Below are 15,839 nucleotides of genomic sequence, written 5' to 3' on the forward strand. Positions count from 1 at the left end.
ACTAGTGCCATCGCCCATGTTCCCTGAGCGCACACCCGGTGCGGGGGTCCTCCCCTAGACCCCGAGGAACCCCATACCGGGACTAAGGAGGGAGGGGGGCAATTGGCCTGCTCCTCGCAATTGGGATTTTTTCTTTTTACAAATGCCTCCTCCTGAAATGCCTGGCACTAGGGGAGTTAGTGTTCCGCGGGTGTGAACACGTGTGTGCGGTGTTGGGGCAGAAAGGGGGCTGAAGCAGAGACGGGTGTTTACCAGCAAGGACGGAGAAGGGAAGTAGGAATATAATAAAATGAGGCAGAAAAAAAGCCTGCGTGCAGACTCCGGGCGAGGCCAGAAGAGACTGGACAGAGCAGGCTGGAAGGGTTGGAAGGGCACCCCCATGCAGAAAGGTTTCATTCCCCTGAGGAGGGTGGAAAGCCGTAGAAATTTCGAAGGCAGTGTTTCTCAGCCTTCCTAGTGCTGCGACCCTTTGATACCTCATGTGGTGACCTAAAGCCATACGATCATTTTCATTGCTACTTCATAACTGCAAATTCTCTACCGTTATGATTCATAACGTAGATACCTGTTTTTGTTTTGTTTTGTTTTGTTTTTTTCCGAGACAGGGTTTCTCTGTGTAGCTTTGCGCCTTTCCTGGAACTCACTTGGTAGCCCAGGCTGGCCTTGAACTCACAGAGATCCGCCTGGCTCTGCCTCCCGAGTGCTGGGATTAAAGGCGTGTGCCACCACGGGCCGGCCGATAGATACCTGTTTTCTGACGGATGGTCTTAGGCGAGACCTGTGAAAGGGTCGTTCCACCCTCAAGGGGTTGCAACCCCGAGGTTGAGAACTGCTGTTCTAAGGTGAGGGTTTTGACTTGAGAAAGTGTACAAATCCCTGTGAGTTTTTAATACCCTCCACCACAAACACTACACAAGGATTTCCATGGGAAGTCAGCCTTGTACCCCGAACTCCAGTGGGCCTGTTTCCTTCCTTAGAAGCAATTTACCGCTTTTTTTTTTCTATCTTCACTGAAAGAGTTAAAGAAAAGGTATGCCTGCCATGACCACACTGGTATTACAGGAAAATGATTCAAACAGATGGAATTCCAAGAAACCAGTTAGACCTCCATAGGGACTGTTCCCGGAGACTTCTGGATTCTTCCAAATCCGAACCAACAGTGTGCTCTGAGCCTGCCAGCATACCCAAACTGCTCAGCACCAAGAAACCACTAGCAGAGGTGCAAAAGGGAACCCTTCACCCTACCATTCTCCTGGGGGACCCCTTCACTTCCCTCCAGTCGCGTTCCCATAGTCTCTCTCAGCTGATGGTCTGGCTTCCCATTTCACCAAGAAGATGGAAACCACCAGGAGAACTTCTATCCATCTGCTTTCCTGTGTGTAGGCAAGCATTGTCTTTCCTCCTGAGGTCAGGTAACTGCACTGGAGAGGTCAACCTCTCACCACTGCTTCAGGTGCCGTATGGGCTCGTCAGCTCACCAGTGTCCAGGATGTCTCTCTCCTACATTACCAGTTTTCTCTTTCCACTGCAAAAATTAGTTAGACTTTCTCCCAAGTTAACCCAGAGCCCCAGTTTTGGGGTCTACATCCATCTCTGGTTCACCCCCATTTTCTGTGGAAAAAATTGTTGGCACTGTCTACCTCTGACTTCCCCCCCCCCTCCTTGTATGAGTTCAAATCAGCCATTATTCATGCTCCGAACTCTCAACATTTTTTGGTTGTGAGCCATAGCCTTTGAGGCCTGACCCCTCTCCAGCCCAGTTCATGTTCTGTAATTCCAACAAAAAATGTTTTGTCAAAAATCAAGTTCATGTTCCCAAACCTTTTCTCTGTACCTCGATTCTAATCTCATATCTGTTCTCAGGCCCCAAAGAAAGAAAATATGTATATAGTTTGGATGCACATTTATGGATGTACACATACATAGACTGTTTGTTTCCCTAACCTTAGACTACCATGTCCCAGCTGCTCATTCCCTCCCTAAAATGTTCTTCCCTTGGCTTCTAGGAAACTGCATTCAATTTTTTTTTTAATTTTATAGGCTCTCTTTCTGGATCTCTCTAGATTCTCTTCTTGAATACTAGTCTGCTGCAGGGCTCATTCAAAAAGTCTCCATCTAAAATCATCTTCTAAATAATCATCTTCAAAATGACAGCTATGGGGTTTCTATTCCCAGCCTGGACTTGTTCTGAATGTCGTGAGTAATCCCCTTCCTGGTGCAGTCCTGAGTCAGCTAGGCACATTGCCCTCCGACGACGCCTGGATCTTTCATGGTTGACAGTTCCTCAGGGAATGAGGTCAAGGCAGACTTTCTATAGAGGGCAGGTACTTGATGTGACACAAACAACTGAGCTCTGACTACATAGCACAGGAACAGATAGTACATAATTGTAGTCAGATTATTCTTTGGGCCATCAGCTCACAAAAAAAATGACACAGAGACTTATTAATTATGAAAGCTTGACCTTAGCTTAGCCTCATTCTTATAACTTAAATTAACCCATATCTTTTAATCTATGGTCTTTAATGTGGCTCTGTTACCTTTACCCTGTACTCCCATTCTGCTTCCTCTCTGGCTGCCTGGCCACTCTGCCTTTCTTCTTCCTAGAGCTCTCTGTCCACAAGTCCCTGCTATACCTCCTGCCTAGCTATTGGCCATTTAGCTTTTTATTAATCACAGTGACACATCTTCACACAGTGTAAAGGAATATTCCACAACACATAATGAAGTAAGTGTGGTTTGTTCCGAGAAAACTGTGTTTCAATAAAACTTTCTTCACAGAAGTACAGAATTGGTATGAAGGCCAAAGCTTGCCGGTCCCTAAATTAAACATAGATATCCTAGCTTCTTCCCTGCCCTGTGGTGTTCCCTTCGCTCCTTCATGGGCTTTAGCCTAGGGCAGGAAACATTTTCCACACACATCCCCTTTTCACCCAAGAAGTAACCCTGGGTGTACGGGTATATAAACATTTAATTAATGATAATCATAAAGAAATTTAAGATAATTATATATATATCACATATTAAATATATATTTAAAACATGAAAGCAATTTGCATACTACTGAAATGAATGGCTTGCTTACTTTTACATAAAGATTAAATCACTAGAAAGATGGTTATTGAGGCAAAGTGCTTCCTGCACAAGCGTGGGGACCAACCTGAGTTGAAATCCCCAGCACCCATGGAGAAAGCACAGGACAAACACCTGGGACCTCAGCACCAGGAGGCAGAGACAAGTAAATCTCAAGGGCTCAGTGGCCAGGCCAGCAAGTGTAGGCAAAAAGGCAAGCTCCAGGTTCAGTGAGAGACCCTGCCTCAAAAACTAAGCCGGAGAAACGTTTGAGGAAGACGTTCTCGCATCAGGCTTTGGCATCTTAGCCTCCTCATGTACCCACACAACCGAGCACGTGGGCAGGCACACACACACACACACACACCACATACCCATACACAAAAATCTTGGTTGAATACTTGGTGCTGCAGGACATAGTGTATCTTCAGGGTTTTCCAGAGTTGATGGATTTTATTTTATAATCATCAGTGATGAGAAGACTAAATAAATGTATAATGCAAAAAATGTCAGAACTATGTTTAGAGCCACTTCAGAAACTGCTGGAAATCTGTCCTAATCTTTACCAAGCCAAAATTTATTTAATGATTCTTAAAAAATAAAAATCAAGTCAGCAGCCCAAACAGAAATTTTTTATGAATTTTATTTACATTTTATATATCAGTGCTCTATATGTATACCTGCAGGCCAGAAGAGGGCATCAGATCTTATTATAGATGTTTGTGAGCCACCATATGGTTGCTGGGAGTTGAACTCAGGACCTCTGGAAGAACAGCTTAACCACTGAGCCATCTCTCCAACCCCCAAACAACAATTTCTTAAACATTCTTTTCCATTTTTTTAATACAAGGACAACCTTGAATTCTGATCCTTCTACTTCCTCTTCCCAAATTCAAGGATTACAGACATGGACCACCACGCTTGTTTTGCCCAGAATTATGCACTGAACCAAGGGCTTCCTCCATAGCAGACCCGCACTCTGCCAACTCAGATGCCTCCCATTCTAACACAGTACAATCCAAATACATACAAGTTTGATGCTAAGGAATGATGGCAGGAAAATATGGAGTCTTTGTTTTCTGTTGTTAAATACTGGGCTTCTATAAGAGCTGAAGACTCAGTATGTCTTATGCAGTTTATAGCATGCAACAGATTTCAATCTGAACTGAGGTATTTCAGGCAACAGTCACTGGCTTTGCATGTACAGTGCAAACTGTGTAGACGTTGTGTGCCTAGAACCAAGGCTGTGGTAAAATCACATGATACAGCACAGGGGAGCACTGCCAGACGCTGTCTTCGGTTCATCACACATTTGATTTTGAGTTCATTTTGGTGGTTGTGCATTCAGAAACTTTTCACACAGAACTCACATTCAGTTACACAACTCCGCCTGAGGTTTCCAGTCGTGGTTTAAAGGCGCTGAGCCTTCAGGCACTCCTCAGTCATCCTCTGACACAAGCACTCCACCTCAGGCCATGTTCCCAGGGGACTTGATTAAGATGGCACCCCTCCCACGCATCCTCCTCGGCTTACTGGATGCTACCTGGGTTGTTTGTCACAGTGTGCTGGCATTGCTTATTTACTTGTCTGTCTCCTCTACCCCAGATTGGAATCTCTCTGGGGTTACTTAACCTTTCTTTGCCTCCATTTCTTTATCAGGTACAATCTTGTTCACCTTTTAATAAACAGGATCTAAGATCTTTCTCACTGGTACCCTCTAATGAACACACCACCATTATTGCTATCTTATAGATGATGAAGACCAGAATGGAGTGAATGAGAATGAAAACACCACCATTCTCACCAGTTTATAGATGAGTGGTTCTCAACCTGTGAGTCAGAACCCCTTTGGGGTGAGCAGTCCACAGGGGTCACCTAAAACCATTGGGAAACACATTACATTACAACAAATACATTACAACTCATAACTAGCAAAATTACAGTCACGATGTGGCAATGAAACTAGTTTTATGGCTGGGGGGTCACTACAGGAGGAACTGTATCAGGAAGGCTGAGAGCCACTGTTGGAGATTATGAAAACCAAACTGCAGGGAATGAGAATGGCCTCCCAAGGCAAGTGTGTCCTTCCCTTTGGATCATCCTGTGCTGTCCCCCCACTCTGCCCGGCATGGAACCTTCCCTTGACTTTCACGTCACCATGTTGTCACTCTGTCTAGCGATCTCATAAATTACCTCGGTGAGAGACAGAGCAAGAGAGAGACAACTATTATCAGATATGTTGTCAGTTTTCATAGATTGAGAATAGCCTAAAAATATGCTTTTTAAAAAGTATGTACACGACACAAAATTCAGAAGACCAAAAGGGAAGCATGCATGTAAAGGCCACACCTGTGCCCCAGTTCCCCGTTTCTGCTCAGAGAACTACTATTCCTAGTTTCTTGTTTATCCATTAAAGGAATACCCCGTGAAGGTGTATATAGTCTTTCTGGTTGTCTGTGTGTTGATATATGACTGCCAAATTAGGTCTCCTCACCTGAGTTCACTTTTTTACTTATGTTATTTAGTGAATTCACGATTTATAATCTCTTTGATCACAAAGAATTTAAAGTGCTTCCTCCCTCCCTCCCTCCTCCCTCCCTCCCTCCTCCCTCTCTCTCTCTCTCTCTCTCTCTCTCTCTCTCTCTCTCTCTCTCTCTCTCTCTCTCGTGTGTGTGTGTATGTGTGTGTGTATGTGGTGTGTGTGTGTATATATATAAAATATGAGAGAAAAATTAAGCAGAAACAGTCCTACAATGCTAAAGTAAAATTCATGACATCGTTAAGAATCAAACCATAGACTTCAAGGAGGTTTCCCAGCTTCGGAACTGAGAAGACAATAACAAGTGTGGAGACTTGATGAGTCTGCCCAATCTGCACCAATGCCAAGGTGCTCAAGGTCCTAATGAGCCCACAGAGCAATGAGATAAATAAGAAGATTCTAGACTTTGAGCACCTACTGCCCATGCTGTGAACTGTAGCAGAGAATAAGGGCTAGGAACCTATGAGGACTATGTTGTAGGCCTTCAGGTATTTGACAGGAAAGGAAGTGGTACTGTCATGGGCCGTGAAGTCTGTCATGTCCTTGTCACACTTGGTGAGGAAGAGTAAATGGAGATGTTGGTGTCAAGAGTATGAGAACCACAGTGTGTGCATCCACCGTGACCAGCTTATCTGGATGGTGGTGAATGGATGATGATGTTGCCAGTATCCCCAGAGCCCATGCCTTGCCTAGTAGGAGATAACTCTGGCCCCAGAAACTTCTCAGGCTCCCTTGTCACAACACCTTTCTCATCTGATCTCTTGGATAGTGGTTGTCATCAGCATTCACCAATAAGTCCCCCCACAAAAGGGGGTAAGAACTTATTTCTGAGATATATTTACATATACACTGGCCTTGAAATCATAGAGATACAGCTGCCTCTGCCTTCCAAAGAACTTTACTTTTCAATAACACCCCATTGCCTTCAAGATAATATTTTAAAAAGCACTCTCTAGGACTGGGGGGGGGGTAGCTCAGTTGGTAGAAATGCTTGCCTTGCAAACATGAGGACCCACGTTCGATCCCCAGAACCCATGTAAAAATGCCCAGTGTGGTGGTGACGAGTGTATGCAGCCCCAGCACTGCAGAGAGAGAGACAAGAATACCGACAGACTGCTGCTGTGAGGACCAGCTTCCAGCAGCGCAGCACTCAATGGGGATCCCCGAGTTGGCAAACTAAGACTTTTTTTATCAGAGGGAGTAAGGGAAGAGACACACCCACTCTTGATGATGTCCTTCTGACTTTTTTTTTATTCTTCTGTCTACTTTATTTTTTGCTCTACATCTTTCCTAGTGTATTTCTTCTCTCGTTCTTGATGTTTAACTTCTAACTCACTTTAATTTTTTCCCTTACAGCTTATATACCCCAGTAGAATCTTTCAAGAAATATAAAAATACAATGAGGTTACTTCTATTTTTCAAGTGAATAATTACAATGAATACAAGTGAAAATCAGAGTGTTTTCCATATCCCTTACATGAGTGAACATTTTACATATTACAGGTGAAAAACAAATTGTCCCAAGAACCCACATACATCATGTCCAAGCAACTTGTTATAGATTAACAGAGTGTAAGCAAGCAAGATGTTTTTCTCAGCCAGTTCTTTTACTGGCAGGCTGCATATTGCAGTTACAAAGAAAAGATCAATCATTTTATTATTTATCTCAAACGGTAATCTTAAAAGAAATCTTAGAAGAATCACAAATCTTTTAGACATGAGAAACCATCAGTCAGCTCTACTTTAAACCTTTAGGGTGCATAGCCACTTATCAACAGTTTTTTACATCGGGAAGCTGAGGGCAGAAATGGGCACAAGGAATTAATCACCATCCCATCCTAGCAAAAAAGGCCTGTCAGCCAATAATAATTGGGCTGCTTTGTTCTGGTTTCCTGACCTTAACGAGTCCCTCACTAGCTGTGTGCCTTTCTAAAACTTTAGATGGTTTCCTTGGGTTTTTCATCTCAAAGCTATTATCAAAACATCTTAGCTTAACCTGAAGTCATTTCAAAGCTTTGTTTCAGCTATGATGTACTCTGAACCCTGTGAACACATCTCCCAACATTAAGATTAAAGGAATTTAAGCTAGCTGGGCTACTGGGACTCAGTTATTTTTCTTAATCATTAACCTAAGCCACAGTCTATGTGGCTCCTCAATAGAAACTCATGTGTTCTAGCTGTGTGACCCTTCCTTGTTTTATTTTTTATCCTATACAGTCTCTGTTTTATCAGAGGCAAAGGGCAACATTTTATCCTACCTTTACCTATATAAAGTTTTTCACTAACCTCTATCACAATTCCTTACTATATTTATTAAAAACCCTCAATCATCAAAATCCTATTTAAACTGACACTATTATTGTATAAAATCACGTCTTCAGTTAAACAGTATGGATTGGAAGGAAATCATCCTCATAATAATCCACAGATAAAAGTGCCCAGTAGAACGAGATATTTCCAAGAGATGAGGATACTGCATTAAGGGCAATGGGATTCTCCCCATGCCCATTCACACAATGCCAGATACCAAGGAAAAATGGCAGCAGCAAACATACAAATACACACCAGTATGGAGAAACATTCTGGGGCTGAGGCTCTCAGGGCCTTGCCTATCTGAGATTCACCCATCAGGGTTTTGTTTCCTGGTGGGTCGATCCCCTGAAGTCAATTGCCGTCTGCTGCTCTTCTGACATGACCACCAGCTCAGGAGGATCCTGAGCTCACTGGCTAGCCCAGTCTAATTGATGAGCTCCAGGCCAACGAGAGAGACTGTGCTTCAAAGAAGGCGGACCGTGTTTCTGAGGAAAACACCTGCCTGTAGCGACCTTTGCATGTGCATAAGAATGCACAAACATGTAAACACACCCACATATACACACATGGCTTTAAAAATTTTTTTAAATTGCCATGAGTACATCGTATGCATGAATTTCCTTGGTGGTGCTGAGATGGAGGCTGAGAAGGAATAACAGAGCCCCAGGCCCAGTCCTGAAGCTACACCAAGGAGCTTCTTCCAGGTGAATGCCAGTGGTGCTTATCAGCGATGTTTGTGCTGCCTGAACATCCTGAGCACAGCATTTGGTCATCACCCTTTAATAATCCACTTCTTCAGCCACATCTCTGCCTGTTTATTTGGCTCTGTGAGGTCAAGGACCTGTTTATTTCTTTTGTTTGCTCAGCGTCTCTTTGGTCTCAGCACACAGTAGGCTTTTAGTAAATAGTAACTTCACAACTGAGGGAGTCCAGAAATGAAATTAGATGACAGACTTTTCAGGGGTGAGTTACAAGCTTAACTCCTTAACTTTTCAACTTTTTGAGCTTTCTAGAAGCCAACGTGAAGAGAAGCAGTGTGAATGAGCAGCAAACATTCAGTAACTGCTCAGGAGGAACATCCCATCTTCAATCCCTCATTGGCTCCTGGGCTCCTTTTCTCTCAACCTTGTCCCTCCTATTTTTTCTAGTAACAGTTATCAAAACTGTAATACTTGATGAAATAATTGGTAAGTTGTGTCTTCACTACTGCATTTGTAAGTCTATCCACAGCACCTCATGGTGTCTGTATACAACAGGTGCTCAGTAAACAGGTATTGAATAAATAGAAGACCATTATTTCTGCCACTGACCTCAGGAATTAATGTCCCCTCTAGTCTTCATGGAGAGGACACCCAGGAAGGGGTCACTGACCTGTTCCTTATAATGACTTAGAATAAAAGCTGATGGCAATGCCACCAAGTGAAGGTCTGACAGAACAGCTTCACAGGAGGTAAAGGTGGCACACACACACTCATGCTGGCTTGCTGGGGACAGGCATAAAGCATCCACTGCTGTTTCTCTCTGAAGTGTCTTCCTAGATTCTGGATAAATGAGGGGCAGTGGATCCAGTGTTAACTCTGAGAGATACATGGGAGGAAGCTACTCTGTATTCAAGTTAAACACAGAAGGCCTAGAACCAGTAGTTAGTCGGGTGGGTGAACTTTATATCCACCTCAAGTTAATTGATGCCCTTTGCAGAAAGCACTATGAGATGTGAGAATAATCTGGCAAATGTATCTGTCCTGTGTGGGGCCTATAATAATGTACATCATCAGAGTCTGTGACCATACAGTATAATCATGTGCTCATAATTCAACATACTTAAGGGGAAATGTAGTAAAAGAGAAAGAAGAGGCCACTTTACAAAAGCATGTTCTTGGGACCAGGGGATGTGGCTCTGCCGTAGAGCTCTTACCTAGTGAAGCCATGATTTCAATCCCTAATATAAAACTGGGTGTGGTGGCACACACCTGTAATCCCAACACTCAGAAGGTAGAGGCAGAAGGATTGGAAGTGTGATATCATCCTTGGATACGTAGCAAGTTCACAGCCTAGGCCGCATTAGACCCTCACTTAGAAAAAAAATCTCAATAATGGATTCTTAGTCGGCAAATATTCCCTAGGAACTGCTATTACATCCTAGGTGTGGGAAGACATTTCTAATTTCTTGGAATCGTTATTTTGTTTTTGTTTTTTTGTTTTTGTTTTGTCAAGACAGGGTTTCTCTGTGTAGCTTTGCACCTTTCCTGGAACTCGCTTTGGAGACCAGGCTGGCCTTGAACTCACAGAGATCCACCTGCCTCTGCCTCCCGAGTGCTGGGATTAAAGGCGTGCGCCACCACCGCCCCGCACTGGAATCGTTATTTTTAGTGGAAGTATCACTACCTACTGATAAGATGTCATGAAAAGAAATGGGGAAATACAAACATGAGCATTTTTGCATCATATGTTCTGACAGGAAAAAAAAAAAAAAACATATATGAGAAAGACAGCCATCCCTGCCTGGGACAACCCACAAGCCTAGGCTACTTAGTTATTCTCTGTCTGTGAGTCCATCTTATCACATCTCACCCTGACAGCAGGCATTGGAGGCAGCAGGTAGTCCTGCTCTGACCTGCAGGACCTCTCCATCCTTCCATCCCAGCCTGTGAAACATGAACAATTAGAAATGGATTTCTGCTTTCTAGACAGAGGGACAGAAATGCTTTCTTTGGCTCCATAGCTGCAGGCGTGGGTGAGTAGGTAAAGTTACAACTTTCACAGGTCCCTCAGAACCTCCCCAAGTATGCAGTCTACATAAAACTATATTCCTTAGGCAACAGACGCCAGCCTAACGGTGGCCCCCAACCAAATGGTACCCCCTTCCTATACAACAGCTCTGGAATCAGCATTCTTTTTGTTTGGGGTTTTTGTTTGTTTGTTTTAATTTTTTTAGATGTATTTATTTAATTGTATGTGTTTGAGTGGTTTGCCTGCACATATGTATGTGCACCACGTGTGTCCTTGGTGCCCACAGAGATCAGAAAGGAATGTTGGATTCCCTGGAAGGTTGTAAGCCACCATGTGGGTTCTGAAAACTGAACCTGGGTCCTCTTCGAGAGTAAGGAGTGCTCTTAACTGATGAACCATCTCTCCAACCCCTTGGATTGTTTGTTTGTTTGTTTTTAAGTTAGGGTCCTTGTAGTGCAGGCTTGCCTCTAACTTCCTATGTAGTCAAGGATGACCATGACCTCCTGATCCTCCTGCCTCCATCTCCCAAGTGCTGAGATTACAAGAGTGTGGTGGGGATCGAACCTCAGGACTTCCTGCTTGCAGGGCAAGTGCTCTGTCAACCGAGCTACCTTTCAACCTTAGAAACAGCATTCTGTCCACCTTTCCCAGCACACATCAGCCTCTCAATTATGAACTAAATTAAAGCTCTGAACTACCCCGTGACTGTAAACTTCTTTGTGGTCTGGCTTTTATCCACCTATCTGACCAAGACAAACAAGCATTCTTGAATACAAACCAATTATTGTATTCCAGTTGCTGGGAAAATGCCACAAAACCATCTTTACATCTGCTCAGGTCAATAATTTGAGGGTCTTGAGCATTGCCAGGCAGTGTTTCCCAAGGGTGGTTTGTGGTCTGGGGATTGTCACGGGTCAGTATGTCGATGTGCTCTGGGTACCCAGCCTGCTCCCAGCTGCCACAGCATCGAGTGACCTAAACTAATGACGCAAAGTGGAGAGACAATCAAGAGATTTTGCATCCACCAAGCACTCACTGGAGCTATTATATGTGTATAAAATTCAATAGTTGTAATTTCAAATTCTGGGCCAGGCTCCAGACATCTGTACCCAAGATCTGTCTAAGAGATGTATTCTGTCTCCATGAGCAACAGCTCACACTCCTGTCATTAGCGCCATGAAAGGCGTGTTTGAAACCTGCTGGAAAACAGGGCGTTCAACAGCCCTCGCGTTTATATAATAAGCACTTGAATTCCTATTGTATGGGAGAGTTTTTAAATGATTCAACCTTTTCAAATAGCTGCATTCAACACGTATTTAACTGATCTGAGCTCAAAGGGACATAGAAAAACTCCCATCTGTTTGTGAGTTTGAATTCTTTGAAGACTAAAGAGAATCTAGAGAAGGAAGTTTAGAGTTGGGAGTTTTTTATTTAGTGTTATGAAGTTTCATATATTATATTTGGAGGGCTGGTGAGATAGCCCAGCAGGTAAAGGACATGTTTACCATGGCATGAGTGAGCCCACACACATGACCAATATTTAAATAAACAAATGTTACAAGACTAAATTTTATTATATATTTTGAGATTTTTAAAAAGATGTGAAGACCATAAACACACAACTTGATAAATTCTCCATTTGTCCCATCTATGGAAGTAGAGCACCGGACCACAATGAAAACACTAACAGAAGCCTAGAAGCTGCCTCTGTCCCCTCTTGCATGGCCACAACCTTGACCTCTAAGGTCATAAGTTTGGCTGCTCAGTGCTCTGGTGTGTGTGTGGGGGGGGTGTCATGGATATGGATGGAGGTTCCTGGGGGCTCAGGTGTGTGTGTGTGTGTGTGTGTGTGTGTGTGTGTGTGTGTGTGTACACTCATCAGGTCTCATTTTAAAGCAGAACTTAGAATACTGTTATTAAAGCTCCAAAAATCATTTTTAATAATTTGTTTGTATTTTGTGTTCATTGGTGTTTGCCTGCAAATATGTCTGTGTGAGGGTGTCAAAAGCCTTGGAACTGGAGTTAAGACAGATAGGAGCTACCATGTAGGTGCTGGGAATTGAACCCTGGTCCTCTGGAAGAACAGACAGGGCTCTCAACCTCTGAGCCATCTCTCCAGCCCCTGAAAATTGTTTTCTAAGCATGGTGATATGCAGGTTTTATTGGGCTCCTGTAAGTTGTACCTGTGCGCTCAGTCTTGCCTCCCATGCGCTTGTTCTCCCTCTTTCACTTACTTTTTAGGCTGGTCTCCAACTTTCTTTCTTTTTTTTTTTTTGTTTTTTTGTTTTTTTTCGAGACAGGGTTTCTCTGTGTAGCTTTGTGCCTTTTTCCTGGAACTCACTTGGTAGCCCAGGCTGGCCTTGAACTCACAGAGATCCGCCTGCCTCTGCCTCCTGAGTGCTGGGTTTAAAGGCGTGAGCCACCACCGCCCGGCTTCCAACTTTCTATGTAACCAAGGATGACCCTGAGGTCCTGATCCTCCTGCCTCTGCCTCCCAAGTACCGAGATTACAAGAATGTGTCCATCACCAGGCCCAGCTTTCTCTTCCTTTTTCGGTAAACAAATCATCTTCCTTCAAGGTCACCATGCAAACAATTCCAAGGAGTCAGCGGAATGGGTGTCTATTTGTTTACTCATTGAGCAAGCATTTATTGGTGTCTTCCATGTGTCAGGCACAGCCTGTGTCACCAAGGTTACAAAGACAGTTTGGGATCCAGAAGTCAGGGCACTGGTGGGGGAGGTGGCGAGATGCCTTGGAATCCACAGGAATGTACCTCACTACCCACAGGGCCCAATCCTTGCCAGAGCAGAGTCTCTAATGATGGGCAGAGGTCATCCTAGTGACCAGTGGAATGGGGAATGAGGGTGCGATGGAGGGAGGTGGGCTGTGTGCTCGGGCTCAGAGGCAGGAGGCCAAGGACATGTAGGGAACAGTACACTCATTCCACATGAAGGAGGACAGTGTAGAGACCATTGAGTTAAGATGGTGGACTGAACAAATGGGGTTTTCTCCACATCGAAGCCTCATTATCGTTACAGTGAAATTCACAGACAGGGAGAACAAAGGAGCCCATAAGAGAGAATTTCAAGAAACAAGAAATCAGATGGAAAACTGAGTAGATTTGTCTTAAAAACAAACAAACAATGCCAAGGACCAGTGAGGGAAATGAGATGCACTTGATCTGCACGGAGGCCCCACACAATGACTCGGGAGCTGGGGAAGTGAAGAGGGAGCTGGTTACCGTCCTCCTGAGGCGCTGTCGTGAGAGACATCTGGAGCCCTGAGCAGCTGAGCACAGCCAGCCTCAGCAAAGGGAACCAGTGAGGAAGGCTGTATGGCTGCAGTCTGTGTGAGGGTGGGGCTTGGTTGCGACCTCTGTGGCCTGCAGAGCCAGAGTGTGGAAGAGGAGCTCCTCGTGCGGCAGAAAGACGAGCTGGAGCCACCAGGCACCTCTCCTTGGTCCTGTTGCTGTATCTCCCCTTCAGAGGACAACAGCAACTCTCTCCCATCTGTTTCTCTTCCAGCCAGACATACCAGACCTGGACTGCTGGGGCTCGGACAAGAGGTCAGAGAGAAAGAAATTCTATTCTGCTTAAGCTACTGCAAGTTGGGGTTGGTTTCTTCTGCCGAATGCATACCCTACAAAACACCCCTGCCAGGGCTGGACACGTGGCTGAAAGCATAAAGGCCTTGCAAGCCTGGCGAACTGAGTTCAATCCCCAGAACCTGTGTAAAGGTGGAAGGAGAGACTCAGTGCCACAAAATTGTCTTCTGACCTCCACATGCCTGCTGTGGCCTGTGCACCTTGGCAAACCCCCAACACACACACACACACACACACACACACACACACAGAGAGAGAGAGAGAGAGAGAGAGAGAGAGAGAGAGAGAGAGAGAGAGAGAGAGAGAGAAATAGAGAAATAGAGAAATAGAGAAATGGAGAAATAGAGAAATAATAGAGAAATAGTTCAGCTTCAGGGGAGACTGGGAAATACAGTTCCTGGCTGGACAGTCAGGCCCAGGTAAACTCTGTCTCTACAGACTGCAGAAGTTCACAGCAGCCTTGCTGCCCTTTCAGGCCTCACTCAGCACTCCTCACTAAGTTCTCTTTCCACCCTGCTTCCTTCCACACCTCAGGCTCCTGGGGGAACTGCCCAGAGGTTTTTCACTAATGATGTGAAAAGATAACATTAGCAGGTATGGCAGATGCTGTGAGTTCCCTGTCCAGGCCCTTAGCCCTCCAGGACTCTCTCCAATCAGGATTGGAACTACTCATCCGGTTGTTTTGTTGTTGTTGTTGTTTGTTCTGTCTCTCTCTGTGTCTGTGTGTGTGTGTGTGTCTGTGTGTGTGTCTGTATGTGTGTGTGTGTGTGTGTGTGTCTGTATGTGTGTGTGTGTGTGTGTGTGTGTGTCTGTATGTGTGTGTCTGTATGTATCTGTCTGTATGTGTCTGTGTCTGGGTGTCTGTCTGGGTGTGTGTCTGTGTGTATCTCTGTGTGTGTCTCTGTGTGTCTGTGTGTCTGTCTGTCTTGTGTGTTGATTACTGGAGCCTGCTGTGCCCAAGAGGCCCCTGGACCAGAGCCTGGCATCCGGTTCAGTTCCGTCCCTCTCCACTACGCTAGCGCTGCTGCCCTGGTGCAGACACTGTGCTGGACAGGAGGGAGGGCCCGAGTTCCCTTCGGCTCGCTCTTCGCCCCAGTTCCTCATTTGGTTCCCACAGAAGCCTTTGAGGCTGTTGGCTCTCTTCTCATTTCACAGATGTGGAAACTGAGTCTTAGAAAGGGTAGGCACCTTGCCAGATCCCGGGCTTTGCTCAACAGGGATGGGGGTCTAAGACTTGCTTGTTTGGCTCCGGGGGCGCCGCTCTCTTAGGAAGCAGAAAGTCCTGGGTGGCTAAGGAAATAGCTAACAATGCCCGCTGGCTGCAGTAAGGAAACCACACAGAAGGCATCCCACTGCCTCCCTGCTGGCGGGAATCACGAACACTGACCTAAGTGGTCCGTCCCTCCATCATCCTGGGATAACTGGTGTATGGTTGTCAACAGAGGGGAAACTGCAATTCTGTGTTTTCAGCCATCGTTACTTTGAATCTTTTTACAGCAGGACAAGTATTTCAGCTGGGTACTTCCCAGTGTTTCTCACATCATGGGTGGGATGCAGGGAATATGGAAGCATTTTATGAC

The 15,839-nt window shown here is 44.9% G+C and overlaps 1 pseudogene; it reads left to right on the forward strand.

Annotated features, from left to right (window-relative positions):
• Positions 1-16: 16 nt before the first annotated feature.
• On the forward strand, positions 17-6,265 carry LOC114704957 (annotated as a pseudogene).
• Positions 6,266-15,839: the final 9,574 nt, after the last annotated feature.

This window comes from Peromyscus leucopus, chromosome 2, assembly GCF_004664715.2.
Source record: "Peromyscus leucopus breed LL Stock chromosome 2, UCI_PerLeu_2.1, whole genome shotgun sequence".
NCBI lineage: Eukaryota > Metazoa > Chordata > Mammalia > Rodentia > Cricetidae > Peromyscus > Peromyscus leucopus.